The sequence below is a fragment of the Mesoplodon bidens genome (assembly GCF_964165515.1).
Source record: "Mesoplodon bidens genome assembly, chromosome: 17".
Taxonomy (NCBI): Eukaryota; Metazoa; Chordata; class Mammalia; order Artiodactyla; family Ziphiidae; genus Mesoplodon; species Mesoplodon bidens.
Genome location: NC_138174.1, coordinates 64,999,589 through 65,016,702, shown reverse-complemented (window position 1 = coordinate 65,016,702; position 17,114 = coordinate 64,999,589). Strand labels below are relative to the sequence as shown.

At 44.4% G+C, this 17,114-nt stretch overlaps 1 protein-coding gene across 5 annotated transcripts in view; it reads right to left on the bottom strand.

The window, feature by feature from the left end:
* The window catches only part of MBNL2 (muscleblind like splicing regulator 2), a 153,636-nt gene extending 141,331 nt beyond the window's left edge, over nucleotides 1-12,305 (bottom strand). Inside the window, exon 1 of one of the 5 annotated variants that reach the window (XM_081214894.1) lies at nucleotides 11,855-12,305. The gene's annotated coding sequence lies outside the window, so the exon portion shown is untranslated. The remainder of the gene's footprint in view (nucleotides 1-11,854) is intronic. The other 4 variants (XM_081214890.1, XM_081214892.1, XM_081214893.1 and 1 more) reach the window with 4 other exon arrangements.
* Nucleotides 12,306-17,114: the final 4,809 nt, after the last annotated feature.

Below are 17,114 nucleotides of genomic sequence, written 5' to 3'. Positions count from 1 at the left end.
TATGTATCTATCTATGTATCTATCTATCTATCTATCTATCTATCTATCTATGGGTGGTTTTGCAAGTCAATGCCCAGGAACTTGCCAGGCATTTCCAGAGGTGCCTAGAGCCTATTGTTGGAACGGAAGACAATTTTCAACCCTTCTGTGCAGTTGGGGAAGCTGTCTGTCCCTCCCCCAATTCGCCTCCATCCATCACCTTTTCCCCACTGTGCTCAGGCCTAAACAGAGCTGAGGGAAAATGGAGAGCCCCACCCCCTTCTCTACCACAGCTGGTTCAAGGTTCAAGTACAGTAACAATATGGGTTAGCAACGTGACAAAGCTGCCCGAAAAACTGAGTGTCCTCGGTTGCATAAATAAAGTATTTTTTCCTGAAAATAATAGGCAGTGCCAGCTGCTCCTATCAGAGGAAGCTTGTTTGCTATCTTTAAACATGTGAAGGGGCTCGTCTGCCGAAGGGGGATTTGACTTGCTTAGGGGTCAATCCAAAGGCCTGAACAAGGGCTGAGCAGTGAAGGTCATGGGGAGTCACATCTCGTTTCAGCACAGGGAAGAATTCTATAACACAGTGTTATGGTTTGTATGCATCATGGGGTCGTGATTGGCCGGCATATAGAGACGGATGAGCGGCAGTTAGAGTCTGCTTGGCAGGACCGCGGCAGAGGGTAGACACGATTGTGCCAGATAATCTCGCCAATTCCTTCCATCTTGGGATTCCCTTCTGCTTTTCGGCATCCATTTGTGGGTTTTGTCAGTTGGGTGGCGCTCGGAGGGGCGATCAGAAGCTGGTGGGGGTGTGCAAAGCTCCTCTGCCGACCCCGATGGCTCCCCACAGCTCACCCTCCCGATACCTGAGCACCCAGAGGGACAGAGACGCAGCAGGTCACAGGAAGCAAAGAGTTAAAAAGGCCAAAGCTCTGCGTGGGTCCCGGCAGCCCCAGAGGCAGCGAGTCCCTTTGAGCCTGCCTCTTAATTGCAGCTTAGCTGCAACAGGGAACTTTGAAGAAAAGAAACAGGGAAACTCTAGAGATAGGGTTTGTTTTGTTTCCTGAGGGGACGGTCTTTGTGGTGGATGCCAGGAAGCTGATACTTTAGGGTTCAAATGATGGGCTTCCTCAGGAGGCAAATAAAGAGTCCTTTCTACCAGCGAAGAGTAGGGTGTGACTAGAACCCCAGAGACATGGGGCATCTGTGTGCCATTTAGGAGGGGTGCCAGGTACAGCCTTGGCAGAGAGAAGAGAACCCGGGGAAAGAGGTCATGGGTCAGCTCAGGAGCCAGCAGAGCAAGGGAGAAGGAGAGCCTGCAGCGTGATGATGGTCAGGAGATGCAGCCAGAGAGGAGGACCACGCGCCCCTGCCGGAGAATGGGTGACACGCGCGAGCGTAGACGGCCCTGCACGAGAACAGGGAAGTCGATGGCAGGGAAAAGGGATTTCTAAGTCCTCCTAGAGGGTAGCAAACCACAGCCACGCAAAGCATCTCACTTCCGCACAGGCCTCACAGCTGATAATGAGCGTGTTATCAATTGAAAGTATCTAGAAGACACCTCGGACGAGGTCTTTCTTTAAGCATCTTCCTGCGCACCTAGACACACACACACACACACAGACACACGCACACAGACACAAAGGAGACTCAGGAGTAAGGAAAAGGCCCACTAATCACAACAAATAATGAAGATGATGCTCTAGCTGTCCCTGGAGATTTCCCAGGTCCCTTTGGGAGGAGAAACTCACGGCTAAAACTGAACTCATGCCTGCCCAGGCTGCCAGGAATTGCTTGTTTGTGTTCTATTTAACCGTTTAGTGAATTCTGCTAACAGTACGTGCAAATGAGAGAGAAGTTTCCCTGAAGCAAACCCCTTTTGTTGCTACCCCCAAGTAAGCACCGTTGGAAAAGGTCTGGGTGTTCGGAGACCTGCCAACTGGAGTTTCACCCCCTGTCACTTGTTCATGTTTGACCCTGGCAAGGAACTCAGCCTCCTGGGACTTTTTTTCTTCGTAGAAAGGTTTAACTGAGTTGATGTACATAAAGCTCTCAGCAGAGGGCTTGGCATATAGTAGACACTCAATAAATACTTGTTTCCTTTCAGTCCTAAAAGGTTATTGGTAAATTAAAAATGCATAAAAATACCGGTCGTCTTGTGTGTGGGCTAAAAGGGCATCTGGGTAGGGAAGACTTTCTCTAAATCCGGTTAGCAGGACCCCTGGTTCTAGGAGAGAGGGGGCCACATGCTGGACATAGAGAAAAATGAAGCTCTCGAGGGCAGGGAAGGCAGACGGACATGAAACAAGATCTAAGACTGTCCACAGTTTCACTGAAGCCACCACCTGAGACAGCTGTCGTTTCTCTTAACGTCTTCACTCATAGCATGAGACTTTAAAACTAGCATGTTTAAACAAATGTGATTTTAATTGCACATAACACTTCCTCTACACCCTTCCTATTATTTGGGGGGAATGAGGGGAGAATGGCAGTATCCTAAGGGAAATGCCGGGTTTGTCAGAGTTCCCCAAAGTAACCTGCTGAGGCTGTCAGACTCGCAGGCTCCAGCTCTGACCACTGTCTAGAGGGAAAAGTCTATGGCTGATTTTGAACACATATATTTGGTAGGAAAAAATATCTCTGGAGCAGACGTGGAAACAGACACACTAGGCTTCCCTGGAGGCAGTGAGCAAATCTTTTTGGGAATTGGTGAAAGTCTGTGTCCACAGAGAAAACGGCCATCGCGGGCACGGGGCGCCGCCATCCACAGACCTGCTGCTGTGGCCACGGAGCTGCTGGAAACTGCTGGAAGGCTCACCTTCGTGGCCTCCACCACAGCAGCTTCGGTGCAAGGCTTGCAGGATACGTCGGCTCGACCTCTGTTCCACTCTTGAGCCCGGGAAGCCTGGAAAGGCCTCCTGGGTGAAGGAAGCAGGTCCTGGCCCTCAGCCCCACAGAGTCTCCTTTAAAATCATCTCAGACCCAGAGACCCACCGCCATCTACGTTTACACGAGCAAAGCCTCCAGGGCAAGCAACAAGCATCATCTTCATCCAGGAGGAATGCAGAATCTCGGACCCTGCTCCAGATCTACCGAATCAAGACCCTACAGTTTTAATTCGATCCCCAATGGTCTGCTGTACACACGAAAGTTTGAGGAGTGCTGTTCTGGCTTGCTCACTGTAGGCCTGAGGGTACTTTCTCATTTCCTTCAAAGTAGCCCTTACAGCTGAGCTCAGCTGAGACCTGCTAGAGCCAGCAATGAATGAACCCTAGGTCTTTGACAACAGGTGGACTAGTGTCCAGCAATATCTCCAATCACTCTGGAATGACTGTCCTAACCACTTATATCCTTAAAATGTATATTTTGAGATACAGATGCATACAGCTTTTTTTTTTTTTTTTTTTTTTTTTGCAGTATGCGGGCCTCTCACTGTTGTGGTCTCTCCCGTTGCGGAGCACAGGCTCTGGACGCGCAGGCTCAGCGGCCATGGCTCACGGGCCCAGCCGCTCAGCGGCATGTGGGATCTTCCCGGACCGGGGCACGAACCCGTGTCCCCTGCATTGGCAGGCGGACTCTCAACCACTGCGCCACCAGGGAAGCCCCAGATGCATACATCTTGATCAACAATTATTGTTGGTTTTAAATGCTTTCTTTTGGTTATTAGTGAAGATTTACTTTTTAAATAGTCAAATATATGTATCTGTATCTACATGAAAGATCCAGGCAGGAAGTTCTCCTTATCTGCCGATACTCTGTGGCTCTCACCATGGCAGTGAGCTGATATTTGCCTCCACGAGGACCACGGACTGAACACTCATGTCAGAGAGGGTAAGCCCCAGCGGAACAACGCAGCACAGGAGCCATGGAGGCTGTGGCATGGTGTGCAACAGTCTTGGTTACTTATTTCTTGATTGACAGTTTTGCTCCTTTGTGGGTATTTGTTTTCCTGATTCTTTGCTAGCCCTTATTCTCTTCTGGGCCCAGGCAGTCTTCCCCAAGGCTCATCCTTGGTCATCTCCCTGTCTGCATCTATGTTCCCTTCTTCTTGGAGGCAATGAGCACTCCTGGCCTCAACAATGGCTTCAACACAGGTGTGTCTCAGTTTACATTTGCAGCCTGGTGCCTAAGCTGTTCTCCATTTCATGTTGTCAAATGTCTACGGATGACCCACTTCGATGACCCATCGTTAGCTAAAACACCATTACCAGGACTCAAAGCTCAAAACTCACCCTCCCTCCCTCCCCTGACCCCATTCCCATGATGGGCCCCTTTTTCCATCTACCCCCATTTTCTGTTAGGGTCCCACAGATATTTCTCCTGCCAGAAACTCCAATGTCATTTTGGCTCTTCTGAGCTCTCACTAGCCCCTATTATTTTTCCTTCAAGACATCTTTTAGATTTGCCCTTATCTCCTCCATCCTCACACGGCCATTCTAAGCCAACTCCTTCCCACACGATGCCTGAAATATTGCAAAAGTTTTCCGGCCAGTGGCATCACTTGTTACACATTTCCTAACCTCTAATCTGATCTCACAAGTTCAATTCAATCCTTATAAAGCATTAGACATGATGCTTTAGGTAACAAATTAAACTCTTCCACATGGCTCTTTAGTTCTTCCATATTCTCACTCCCCCACTCTGTCTAAACTTATTTCCATACTGAAAAAATGCTTATTTTCCAGCATTTAATCCCTATTCTTCAAAGTTCCACACTGGCCCCTACATTACATCATGCTGTTCCTCCCTTCTAGAGATAATCTTCCCTCCTCTATTTTTGACTATTGTCCTCTCCAAACTTTTCAGATCGTATATCCCCATCAGGAAAATACTTTCATGCAGGAACAACCATTATAAGCTTAGTTACTTATTTATAAATGTTATACTTGCATAACAATACTAATATGCTACATACATTATCAAACATGTGAAAAGTGACATTTTAAAAGGACGGGTTAAATAACATATAAGATGTAATTTCAACTCTTTCCTTTCCTCATGGAAATGATGACCTTGCCCTAGGCTTGGGGTGTCAACATCCCATTGTAGAAACACTGATCTAGAGAAAGTATATCCATAGAGAGCTAGAGGAAGTATCTCTTCCTCTTCGAGGCCTTATCTAGTAGTACTCCAACCCAAAAGGAGTTCCACTTTCCTGAACTCCCAGAGCATTGAAAACTACAAGCAGTAAATCACTGACATAATATATACTTCACCAATACTTTTTAGTTGATTCGGTGAAGCTCGCATCTAGGATGCCCGAAATTGATAGATTTTTAAAAAATAATTCAATATCTTAATTAAAAACATACTGTCTTCCCAAAATTGCTTGGGTTGAGCTCTAGGCCACTATGCACCGTCCACTGCAAGAAAACTCCAAGTCAGGCTGCAGTGTCATTTCATTTAAAGACTATTGGATCTCGTTGAATATCATATGCACAGATTCCCACAGTTTGGAGGACCAGCTTTTCCGCTTTTTGGCTAGTGAGTTTTGTTTTTTTTTTTTTTTTTTGCGGTTCACGGGCCTCTCAGTGTTGTGGCTTCTCCTGTTGCGCAGCACAGGCTCCGGACGCGCAGGCTCAGCGGCCATGGCTCACGGGCCCAGCCACTCTGCGGCATGTGGGATCTTCCCGGACCGGGGCACGAACCCGTGTCCCCTGCATCGGCAGGCGGACTCTCAACCACTGCGCCACCAGGGAAGCCCTGGCTAGAGAGATTTTGAACACACTGCTTAACCTCACTCAAATTTGGTTTTTATTTAATTTATCAGATGGGGACAAATAGGGGACTTTGTGGCCATTAAAAGAGATGATAAGCATAAAAACAGAAATGATATATGAAGTAAGATACTAGTGTTATTACATTCAGTATTTATGTATCATAATGTAAAGTATACAAAGTACATCTGAGATTTCTAAAATAAGCGGCCTCCCACCTTCACCTTGAGCTTTCTTTCTGCAAATAAATTATTTTTATTTTCTCTATTTTATTTGCTCAGCTGAAAACATGGTGCCGCCTCCCTATAGGATTTGGAGGTACGATCGGGCCTGAGTTTAAATCCTGGCTCTGCCAAATACCAGCTGTGGGATCACGGGTGTGTTCTGGAAACTTTCAGAACTTCTATTGACCAGCATTAACTTTGCAGGGCTAACATTAACATCATGAAGTTCTTTTAAGGTTCGAAATACACAAGATATGTGTGTTAAGCACCTAGTTTATAACACATGCCACTAAAATATTAATTTCTGCCCCAACCCCTTTAACGGGCTTAAGAGAACTCAACGAGGTACTCTAATGGGCAAATGGACTACTTTGAATTTTGGGTTCATTGTTGACTATGGTTTTTCCCTGACCTGTGAGCCTTTTACAACCCTTTACGAATTTTATGTTCTAGAAGCACCTCCTTGCCAGTCATAGCCAGACTCACATTGCCACTGTGTGCCTGGGTTGGGGCATGAAGCCAGTGTAGGTTGTGTCCCCTAATGACTTCTGAGCAGTCAGAGCTGGGAAAGCGAAGCCAACCAACCTCTCCTGCTCTGCGGCCCCATCCGGACTGCCCACTGTACTAGTTTTTAAGTGTAGTTGTCCAAGAAAGCATCTGGGGACAGGAGAAGGTGACACGCATACGTGTACCAGGAGCACTTGTGTCTCCTGGTTTTCTAAATTCAAATCCAACACTGAAAAAAAAATCAATGAATAAAAGTTTTAAAAATCCGGTTTATAACTCATCTCCTCCAGAAGCTTTACCTAGTACATCCTCACAGGCGTGCTCTAATTTTAGGCTCCCAGGTTTTAACCCTCTGTTTGAACTGTTAATTGAGATAAAGTCTGTGAAAGCCCTCTGTAGAGGGTACAGAACTATACATATGCTAATTATCCTTCTGAAGGCATTTGTGTGCTGAGCTGCTCTTATCTTGTTTGTAAGTGTCTCGTGCCCCAGCTAGTGTGGATTGCAAACAGTTCAAGCCCAGGGACCTGCAGTGTCTTCCGTGCCTCCTCCTCCCTCCTTCTGCTGTCTTCTGAGATGGCTCACTCCCCCAGAGCTCTTCTCTGGCAACCAGCTCGCCTCGATGCTCCTAGACCTTAGAACCTGCCCATCTGCCTGCCAGGACCCATCGCTGAAAAGAATCCTTGAGGCTCCCGTACACCCTCCGTCTCCTCTCCCAGCTCTTCCCAAACTTGGCTCCTTCCCCTGTGGCTTGTCTGTGCCCAGAGAACACACATTAATTTTGATGTTAGGGTGAAAAACAAAGCAAAACAAAAACTTTGTGTTTAAAAAGGGAAATAATTTTTTTAAAAGTAACTGTGCTTTTTAAAAAGAGGTGTGTGTGGGGGGGTGGGGGTGGGGGTGGAGTTTAACCCTCCAGGGTCAGGAATCAGGTTTCCTTGCTGGGATGGGGACGGTGAGATCTCAGCCACCCCAAGGCTCAGAAGTGTGGGAGAGGGTCTAGGATTTCCTTTTGTTGATTGATAGGTAAGATTTTTTGGACGATGCACTCATATTCCCCAGTCATTTCGGAGCTCTCTCTCAGCTTGCTGAGACAGGGGGTGGGGGGAGAATGCTCTCAATAGCCTCATATTTTGGATTTGTGGAGGCAGCATTCTCATACGTCTGTTGCTGATCTTACATCATTATATGTTATTTAAACAGTATTATGCTGAGAAATATAGTAGAGGTGAAGAAATTACAGAGTTAAAACTCAAAATTCCTTCTCTTATACCTCCCCCAAACACCAAAACTGTCTCAAACCTAATGTTTGATGGTTAACAATGTTAAATTAATGTTAGCTAATAAAGTTATTATTAAAGTCTTTGAAACTTACAATTCTTCATTGTTTCTTTCTGTCCTACATTTTGCACATACTCAAAGTTAGCTATTAGGTAATTGACTTGTTCTAACCAAATGGCAAAAGCCAGGGGGGCCAAGAGGTGTTTAATAAACACTTGTTGACTGATTGATGGAATATACCGACCTAGGATCTCGGAGACAGTGCAGTCTTTGTCAGAGCACTAAGGTAAATCGGTGGGTCCACTTTTATTACCAAGCGTTTCTGCCATTTTGAGGGGAGCAGGCCAGCCGAAAACTTGTCCATCAGCACTGTGGCTCCGGATCACAGAAGAAACCCTGTGGCCTTGCCTTTCACACCTGTGTTCACCCTCAGCAACAGAGCGAGGACCAGCTTCAGCTCAACGAAGCTGAGCAATTGGAGGCACGGCCTGATGCAGACCAGCCACGACGCCACCTTGAGCCCCTTGCTATGAATATCATCACAGCTGCAACTAACAATTTGTGCCCATTAAACAAAACAAAACAAAACAAAACAAACCCCAAAAAACAACTGAGCCGAGTAAAACTCTGGAGGTAAAAACCAGTATTGCAACGAATTTACAAAGCCCAGCTAAGTCTTCCTGCATCATTCTTCTGAAATAAAGCGAAGCATGAAGCACCAAGTTCCTTGCTCCACCCGGCAGGGGACATCTGTGCCCATCTGGTTTTTTCCAGAAAGTATGCCTGGGCACATGACATCTTTACGTCTCTTCACAGCCACTTCCTCTCTTTTTTTGCTGGGCCTTCAGGTTGGGCCTCAGGCAGGTTTTATGAGAGGAGCTAACCCCCGGGGGCTTCCGTGCTCACCTGGCCTGCCTTTGGACCTACAGCTTTCTCGGGACTTTGCTACGGGCTGACATTGATGCCTCACACCTCCTTATCTTTCCATAACGCCCCTCGCCCCCCTGCCCACCTGCTCCCCAGAGATGCCAGCTTTCTCTGCCTGACACGGCAGTCACAACTGTTTCTGACCTACCAGCTCTCTTGTGCAGCTGTACCTGGAACTACTCAAGACCCCAAACTATGTTTTCACAACCAACATGTCCTGCAGGTGTCTCACCTCTTCATTAATCAGAATCCTTTGCCACTTGCCACGTGGCCAGCCTCCTTCTATGTTGATAATACGTTTTGTCATCTTGGAAAATGTAAACAAATCGGTAGGCCTTCCCATTTTTTTTTTCTTAGTGACGTCTCGTTGACATACAATGCCCAGCTTTTCTCGTTACCGGTAGGGAAATGCAGGAAGAAAGGAAAAGAAAACGCATGCAAGCCTGAGCCTTATCAGTCTCCCATAAGGAAATCCCTCAAACTCAATATCTAAATCCGCTTCTCCCAATTCTTGCTTGGAAGCGTGAGTACCTGATCTTGAATCTCTGTGGCACTCCCCGAGCGGAGCGGGACTGGCTGGTAGCCCTGTGATATTGATTTGTTTTTACCATAGCAACAGCAAATTAAAACAACTAGCAGGGAGAGGCAGGCTGTTAACCAGTAACGCTACACAACCAGTAGATTTCACAAGCGTATTTGTCTCCTTTCCTCTCATTTTCTCTCTCATTCACTCCACTTGCACCCATGTAATACCAAAGTCAAAGAAAAATAGCACTAAATGCTTTGGGCGCTGCAAGGCCTGTGTCTGAAGGGTCTGGTTTGCACAGTTTCTAGTATATTGCACAAGATCAACGGAGAAAATGCACACAGCTCTGATTTCCTTGGAAATTGTATGCGTTGGTCTAAGGATAAATATCCCTAGAAGATGTACATGAACATGAAGTTGATTGAAGGGTTCTGTATATGTGACTATGTATCTTAACACCCTAAGGCATTTACCAGTTTCATGAACAGGGAGGTTTTATCCCTTTGTACTTTAACTAGCTCACTGTGTCAAGAGACAAACAACTTTTTTTTTTTTTTTGGATGCAAGGTCGAGATCTCTCAAAATGCTAGAAGTATGAAGGAAAGTGTAGCAAGTATTATTTAATTCTATTAAGAGAGAGAAAAATTGAGATGGGTGCTTGCCCAAGGCTACACAACACAAGCAGTCCTAAAGAGGATGCAGACTAGAACTGGGAACTCCCGAGAACTCCAAGCTGTTCTAATGGAAATTCTTGCTGAAAAGGCTCCTTATGAAAAACTAACCATCCCCTGATCGCGACGACCAAGGTTGCCACTTGTGACACGGGATGAACAGCCTGCAGTCCTGGACTGCCCATCCCTGGGTCCATCTGCACGAGGACACGGTGCTCTTTCTATCAGAGCGGCTGTTCCCACCATCACGACCAGCTGCGAACTTGGTGGCATAACCTGGGTCCTACAAAGTGGCTCTGGGGGAGCTGGGAATGGGGCCACGGGGACTGTCCGCCCAGGGGGCAGTGCTGGGCTGCACTGAGGGGAAGTGGGACCAGAAGCAGAGCCGTGCTCCACACTCCCTGCCGCTTCCAGTCAGCGCAGCCAGGGTCCTGCAGAAAAACCGCCCTGACCTGCCCGACATGAGGAAGCAGGTAGGAGAAGATGCCCTATTTCTGCTGGAGGTCGGTTTAGAGTTTAGAAAGGACGGGAATATGAAGACCTAACTCAAGACCTGCCAAGTGAGAGTTAGAACGTTCCTGGCCAGGACATAAAAACATATTCCTCTCCACGAGCTTGAATAAAAGAACACACAGCAGAAATAGTTGGGAGATGACGTCAGAAGTTCTGGGCTAGTGTCCTGCACTTCTCCTTGAAAGTAAAAACAGTGGGTCTGGAAGAATCTACGTGGCATTGCCCTTATTTAAATGAGTACTTCTACGGCTTCTTACAAAACAGGCAAGCTAGCTGAAGAAACTTCATCTTATGTACAGGTTATAAGAACCTCTTTATCTTTTTACTTTATTAGCCTCAAAATGCACATATTACTCAATTAACAAATATCTTTCCACGTAACCTTTGTCTTTTCAAAGGCCAGTGATGTTTCCTGAATAACATTCACGGTGGTGATGGTTAGGCAAGTCAGATTTTTTTTTTCTTTGCTTCAGTGCTTGCTAACTATTCTAAAAATGTTACACATTTATTGTAAACATATGCTTCTGAGGCCTAACAAAAAAGCACAGTTTCCTCATGCCTGGCAGAAATTTAAAACGGAAAAGGGCAGAAAGAATTCTTTAACAAATATATCCTTTCCTTCTCTTGGGCCAAGTGTGTTAAAAATAAATCTTCTCCATCATTTCTCACTGCTGCTTCTCGGCAAGAAAGTTGATATGGTTCCGGCACAGTGAAAACACAGCTTTAAAAGCTAGCCTGCCCTCATTAAATTATTCTGCTGGCTGTGTGTTCTCATTAAAAATGCATAAAGATCAGATAATTGCAGTAAGCATTATTAACCCAGCTTTACTTTTGAATATAATGGTTCCACTTTTAAGCTGGAAACAAAGGCTCAGACATGCCAGAAAAAGAAATGTAAACATTGAACTACAGTATCAAAAACTTGTCAGAAAGCTACCTCTGGCTGGCTTGTTAAAAAGGTGCTTTTGAAACTCAGTTAAAGCCGTGGCATTGTAGAGCTAGGTAGGTCCCTAATTTACAATAAGTAGACCTTTTTTTTTTTTTTTTTTTGGCTAAACGTCCAATTGATCATTATTTACCATGAAGTTTTTTTTTTCTTTTTCTTAATTACGAGTCTATTTTCAAATAATAGGATCAACATAAACTTTATTTATTCGGGAGGTAACTACGACAGTATGAAAATTTTCTAGAACAAGAAAATAAGAATGCTCCCAAGAATCCAAATGGTTTTTGTTGAGTAATCAATGGATCTATTCTTTGAATAAAAACTCGTTTTATGCCTCACCCCCAAACAGGCAGCATAGATTCACGCTTTGCCATTTCTCTTTCTCGAATCAAAATGTTACGTAAAAACTCCAGGGTCCCCCCTGCAAGTATTACATTTGAACTAGTGGAATCCGGTTTCCCTGGCTTCCCTAAGCAACATACACGGAATGCAGCATACTGCAGCAAACTCTTTAAACATTCAGGAAAAAAAAAAGGGGGGGGGATGATTTCCCTACCTTGTTTAGCTGTGCCTCTCCTTTCCTTTTACAGTAACCCCAGGAACATCTGGCGAAATCAAGCGGCCGAGGCTTCTCCGCTGCATCATGAGGAAGAAATTTCCATGTAAATAGTTCTCATTCCCTGTTTATTGTACTCTGAGAGCCGTCTGCCGTATCTGGAAAATTTTGCCTTCAGATGATGAAGCAAAGACAGTCTAAACTCTGTTGCTGTAAAAGCTGCAGCCTTTCCTTCCGACAAAACCCTCCCAGCTGTGAGCAGCCAATCCCCAGCAAGTTCGTCAGCCCTACTCGTCTGAAACTGGCCCTAATAGGATGACTGACACAGCAACACAGCACTTGCAGTGTGTGAAAACAGTGCATCCATACTGATGAAAGAGGAATTTCCCTCTCAGAAGAAAGCAATCAGAGCACCAAGACAAAGTGGCACATAATTGGCAGAGCAGAGAGAGGGGTAGCTCCAGAAAACACCCTTTAAGACAGCCAGCCCAAGGCTTGTGGCTGCATTGTCAATACTTTGGAAAATAGAAAACTCTGCAGATTTAGGAAAAACCCAGGTTGTACATGAAACTGAAGTCGTTACCCCATTGGACAAAGCATGTATTTTTTGAAAAGGAAAACAATTCACTGTCTGCCATGGAAATGAATACACCTTACCAAACGTTTGCATATGATTTCCACTAGTGAGGAAGGACGTGTTAGCCCAAGTGCGTAGCCAAAGTCAAAACACGCTTATATCTCTCGCACAGTTTTCCTGTATAACATCTGTTACTGCAGTGGTTAATTACTGTAGCCCATATATCTTTCCTCTTAAGTTTTCAGACTCCCCGGGACTTCAATTAAGGAATTCGGAACAATAAAATTGATATCTGTACTTTACCCTTTGTGCTCTTGGCAAGCTCCCCTGAGAGGATTAGGTGTGCCTTAACCTCACCTGAGGTTCCTTGGTACCACTTGATAAATACTGTGCATTGGTCCATATTGTCATTAATGAAGCAACCAGCACAGGAGGATGTTTACTGCTGAACACACACGGCACGTGACCCAAGGGGCGCCATCAGGTGCGACTCCACAAAGGATGGTCTGGAGGTGCTGAAGTTCCCTGAGATAAAGCAGAAGAGGAATGGAAAGCTTAGTAAGGGTTATTTACTTCTTTCCCAGTCAACGGTAGTCCGTTTTGAAAAAGTAATAATGGCATTTAGAAAACACAAAAAAGCATACATTTTCCTTCCACTAAACACAATATTTTGAATTTAAAAAAAACTGCGTTATGATTACATGGCTAGACCAAGGTGGGAACAAAGGCCCATTCATCTGAAAGGTTGAACCCAACGCACTGTTGTTTATAAGCGACGGTTTGATGCATCTGTAATGAAGTAACAGTTGGGGTGGAATGTAATGGTTTCTTTTGATTTTGGCAATTGCATTTAAAAGTCACAATGTTTCATATGATTTGTAGGCTCTTTCTTTAATAGAATACCATACTTTATTCCCCTTGAATCTTATACTTACAATTTTTTTTCATCCCAGTGTAAATCCAAGATATACCTAACTTAGAGCCTTTCATCTACTATAATTTTTCTGGAAATTTAAATGATCTCTGCGGTCAAACAGGTAAACAATTATTTTAAAATATTCTTAATATTATACTGCATGTAAATGGGAGATCACAGGTTTATGAGTATCCTCTCCCTGATCCCCCTCTGATTATGACTTTAAAACTACCTTTCCCTTAATTTCAATCCTGAAATTTTAGTCTTCTTTGACTCATTCTTCTGTTTCCTTTTTTTTTAAAGCTTAAAAATTTTTTTTATTTATTTTTGGCTGCATTGGGTCTTTATTGCTGCGTGGGCTTTCTCTAGTTGCGGCGAGCGGGGGCTACTCTTTGTTGCGGTGTACTGTCTTCTCATTGCGGTGCCTTCTCTTGTTGCGGAGCATGGGCTCTAGGCGTGCAGGCTTCAGTAATGGCGGTGCACAGGCTCAGTAGTTGTGGTGCACAGGCTTAGTTGCTCTGCGGCATGTGGGATCTTCCCGGACCAGGGCTTGAACCTGTGTCCTCTGCGTTGGCAGGTGGATTCTTAAACACTGTGCCTCCAGGGAAGCCCATTCTTCTATTTTCATTCAGTGAAACTAAATCTGGTTGATTTTTTTCCTTCTAGCTAGTTCACATATCTGACCTATTACCTGGCTAATGCAAATGCTAATAAGCTGGCTTCTGGGACTCAAGCCTCCCGTGTTCAAGCTCCCCTGTTGCCAGACAGGTTTTCCTAAGTCATGTACTGTCATGTTCCTTTCATATTCAATTCTTTTCTCTTAAAATCCAAACTACCGACTTACAAGGCCCTTCATAATCTGGGCCCTCCCTTTCCTCTCAACTTTTTCTACTCTGTTTTTCTAAGTGAACTTTGTGAGGGAGCCTTGCCTGAGTCTCCAGGACCTGGCTCCTACAGCCCATCTTCAGACCTGACTCCCAAGAGCTTCACTGAATAAAGTCTTATCCAACCTTTACACCTCAGCTTGCATCCTCTTTCTTCTGCGTTGGCTTCCCTGTTCACATTGTCTTCTCTGATCTTCTCCTTTAAAAGCATTCTGCACTGTTCATTTTAGCAGACCATTAAACCCTTAGCAATGAGTTGATCTTCCCATCTCAGAAGGCTAGGCTTGCATAGTATATTAAAGAAGGTAATGTATATAAAGTGTCTACACAGTGGCTGGCACATGATAAATGCTCACTAAATGATGGCTATTCTTATCTTAATTTCTATATTGTTCATTGCATTTAGCAAGATGCCACGCACAAACTTGCTGATTTCATGACTCCTATCTCAAGAACTGATATCATATCCACCCAACTGCACCAGCTAAGAATCTGGCAGTGATTCTTGGCCCTCCTCTCCACAACCACCATATGAAATCTATTATCAGAGCCTGTCAAGTTTAGCACCTAAATAGTTGGAAATGTTTCATTCTGCTCCATCTCCACCAGCGCAACTTTGTCCAAGCTCTCAGTGTCATTCACCATGACTATTGAAATAGCCTCCTGGCTGGTGTCCTACATATATTCTTGATCCTTCCAGTCCCCTTTCTGCACATCAGCCAGAATAATAATTCAAAAACAGAATTTTGAATACTCCACATACTTCTGCTATGGACTGAGTTGTGTCCCACCAAATTCATATGTTGAAGCCCTAAGCCCCTATGTGACGGCAGTTGCTGATGAGGCCTTTGGGAGGTAATGAGGTCATGAAGATGGGGCCCACATGATGGGATTAGTGTCCTTAAAAGAAAAGACACCAGGGAGAGAGATCTTTTTGCTCCCTCTCAGCCAAGTGAGCGCACAGCAAGAAGGCAGCCAGGAAGAGGGTGATCACCAGAACCCAACCATGCTGGCATGGTGATTTCAGACTTCCAGCCTCTAGAACCATGAGAAAATAAATTTCTGTTGTTTAAGCCACCCAGTCTATGTGGTATTTTGCTATGGCTGCTTGAGCTGATGAACCTAACCTTTAAACATCTTTTGAGTTGCTATTAGGAAGAGATGACGGTTTTCAAAATAGCCTACAAGGTCTTGTGCTACCCAGCCCCTGCCTACCTCTCTAGCCAACCAGAGGCCATTTCTCCAGGGAGTGCTTCCCTAACCCCCAAGAGGAGTTCTGGTCCACCTGTTGTTTTCTCTCACAGCCCCATACTCTCTAGAGCAGTGCTTCTCAAATTTAATATGCATGTAACACCCCCCGCCCCCCGCCAGGGATCTTGTTAAAATGCACATTCTACCTCAGTAGTTCTTAGGTAGATACTGAGCTGTACTAACAAGCTCCCAGGTGATGCTGATGCTGCTGGTCCATGGACTGTTCTTTGAGTAGCAAGATGTTATAGATGTTGTTCATTGTATAGCACTTTTTAACAGGACATAGTGATACATTTCTTTGGTTAATTACTTAAGATCTAGCTTCTCAACCAGGTAGCTTGTCAGTGTCAGAGTCACCACTGCCTCCTCAGCATCTAATCTAGGATGTGCCTGGCACATACAAAGAGATTCTCAATAATAAATGTGTGTTGAATTCATGAATTGATCAATACAATGTACTGCAGGTCCAAGCTGGACTTTTTTCTTTTCCTCCTCCTTCTCCTCCCCTTTTGCTTTGTCGCTAATTCAAACATCCATCATCTTTTGTCTATTCCTCACCTCTCTGCCTCCAATCTTGCCCCTTACTTCTCACTCTATTCACAACACCACAGCCAAACTCATCCTTTAAAAACACAAATCTTATGGTGCCATTACCTGCACAAAGTCACTCAGTGACTCCCTATTACCTTCAGAATAAACCTCTTGCCTAAGACCTGAGTATATTCTCTCACCACTCCTCTTGAACTCACTTCCCTCCTACTTCACATCTAATATTACTAAACTAATTTTAATTTTATTTCCTAGAATGTATTATGTCCTTTCTAATTTGGAGCCTGGATTCCTTCTGCGTGAAACATCTTTTATTCCTTTTACAGCCATCTAACATATTTCCATCCAGCAACATTTAATGTACACATCACCTCTCCCAGGAAGCCTTCCCTGACCACCAAAACTTCCCTGGCAATTTGACATTTTACTCTTTATAGCAATTATCACGTATCAGTTAGCAATTAAATATGTCTTACTTGTTTATGTACCTCACTAGTCTCTATAACAGAAGTGACCATGTCTTTCTTGCCCATCAGTTTATTCCAGTACCTGGAACATGCAGTGATATAATAGACATTTGTTAAACAGTTGTTGAATGGTTAATGGATAACTTGAAAATAGCACTAGTAATAAAGTGGCAAAGACAAATTCAGGGTTCAAGAAAAAAAAACTGATAATGAAGTCAAAGAGACAATGGATTTGGTCTATATATTAAAAAAGTGTTTCTCTAGAGAAGGGAAAGGAGAAATACTACAAAAGCCAAAAAGCACATGGAGTTATGATTGTCTCCTTTGTTGGATATACCAAAGTTAGCAAACTTACAGGCAAGAGGAAAATTAATCTTTGATGATGTTTAAAATGGAGGTGATTTCCATAGAAACAAAGCCTTCCTTCAAATGGAAATGGATAGGTGTCCTAGAACAGATGGAAGTGTTGACTTTCCAGAAGAGATGGCTAGAAAGGAGAAGTTTGTTTACAGCAAAAGAGAAGTGAGACAGGAAGGCAAGGTGCAGATGGGCCAGGTCTGTGACAATTCAATCTCAGGGTGCATTCCTCTCTCAATAGAATATCTCTACCCTACAC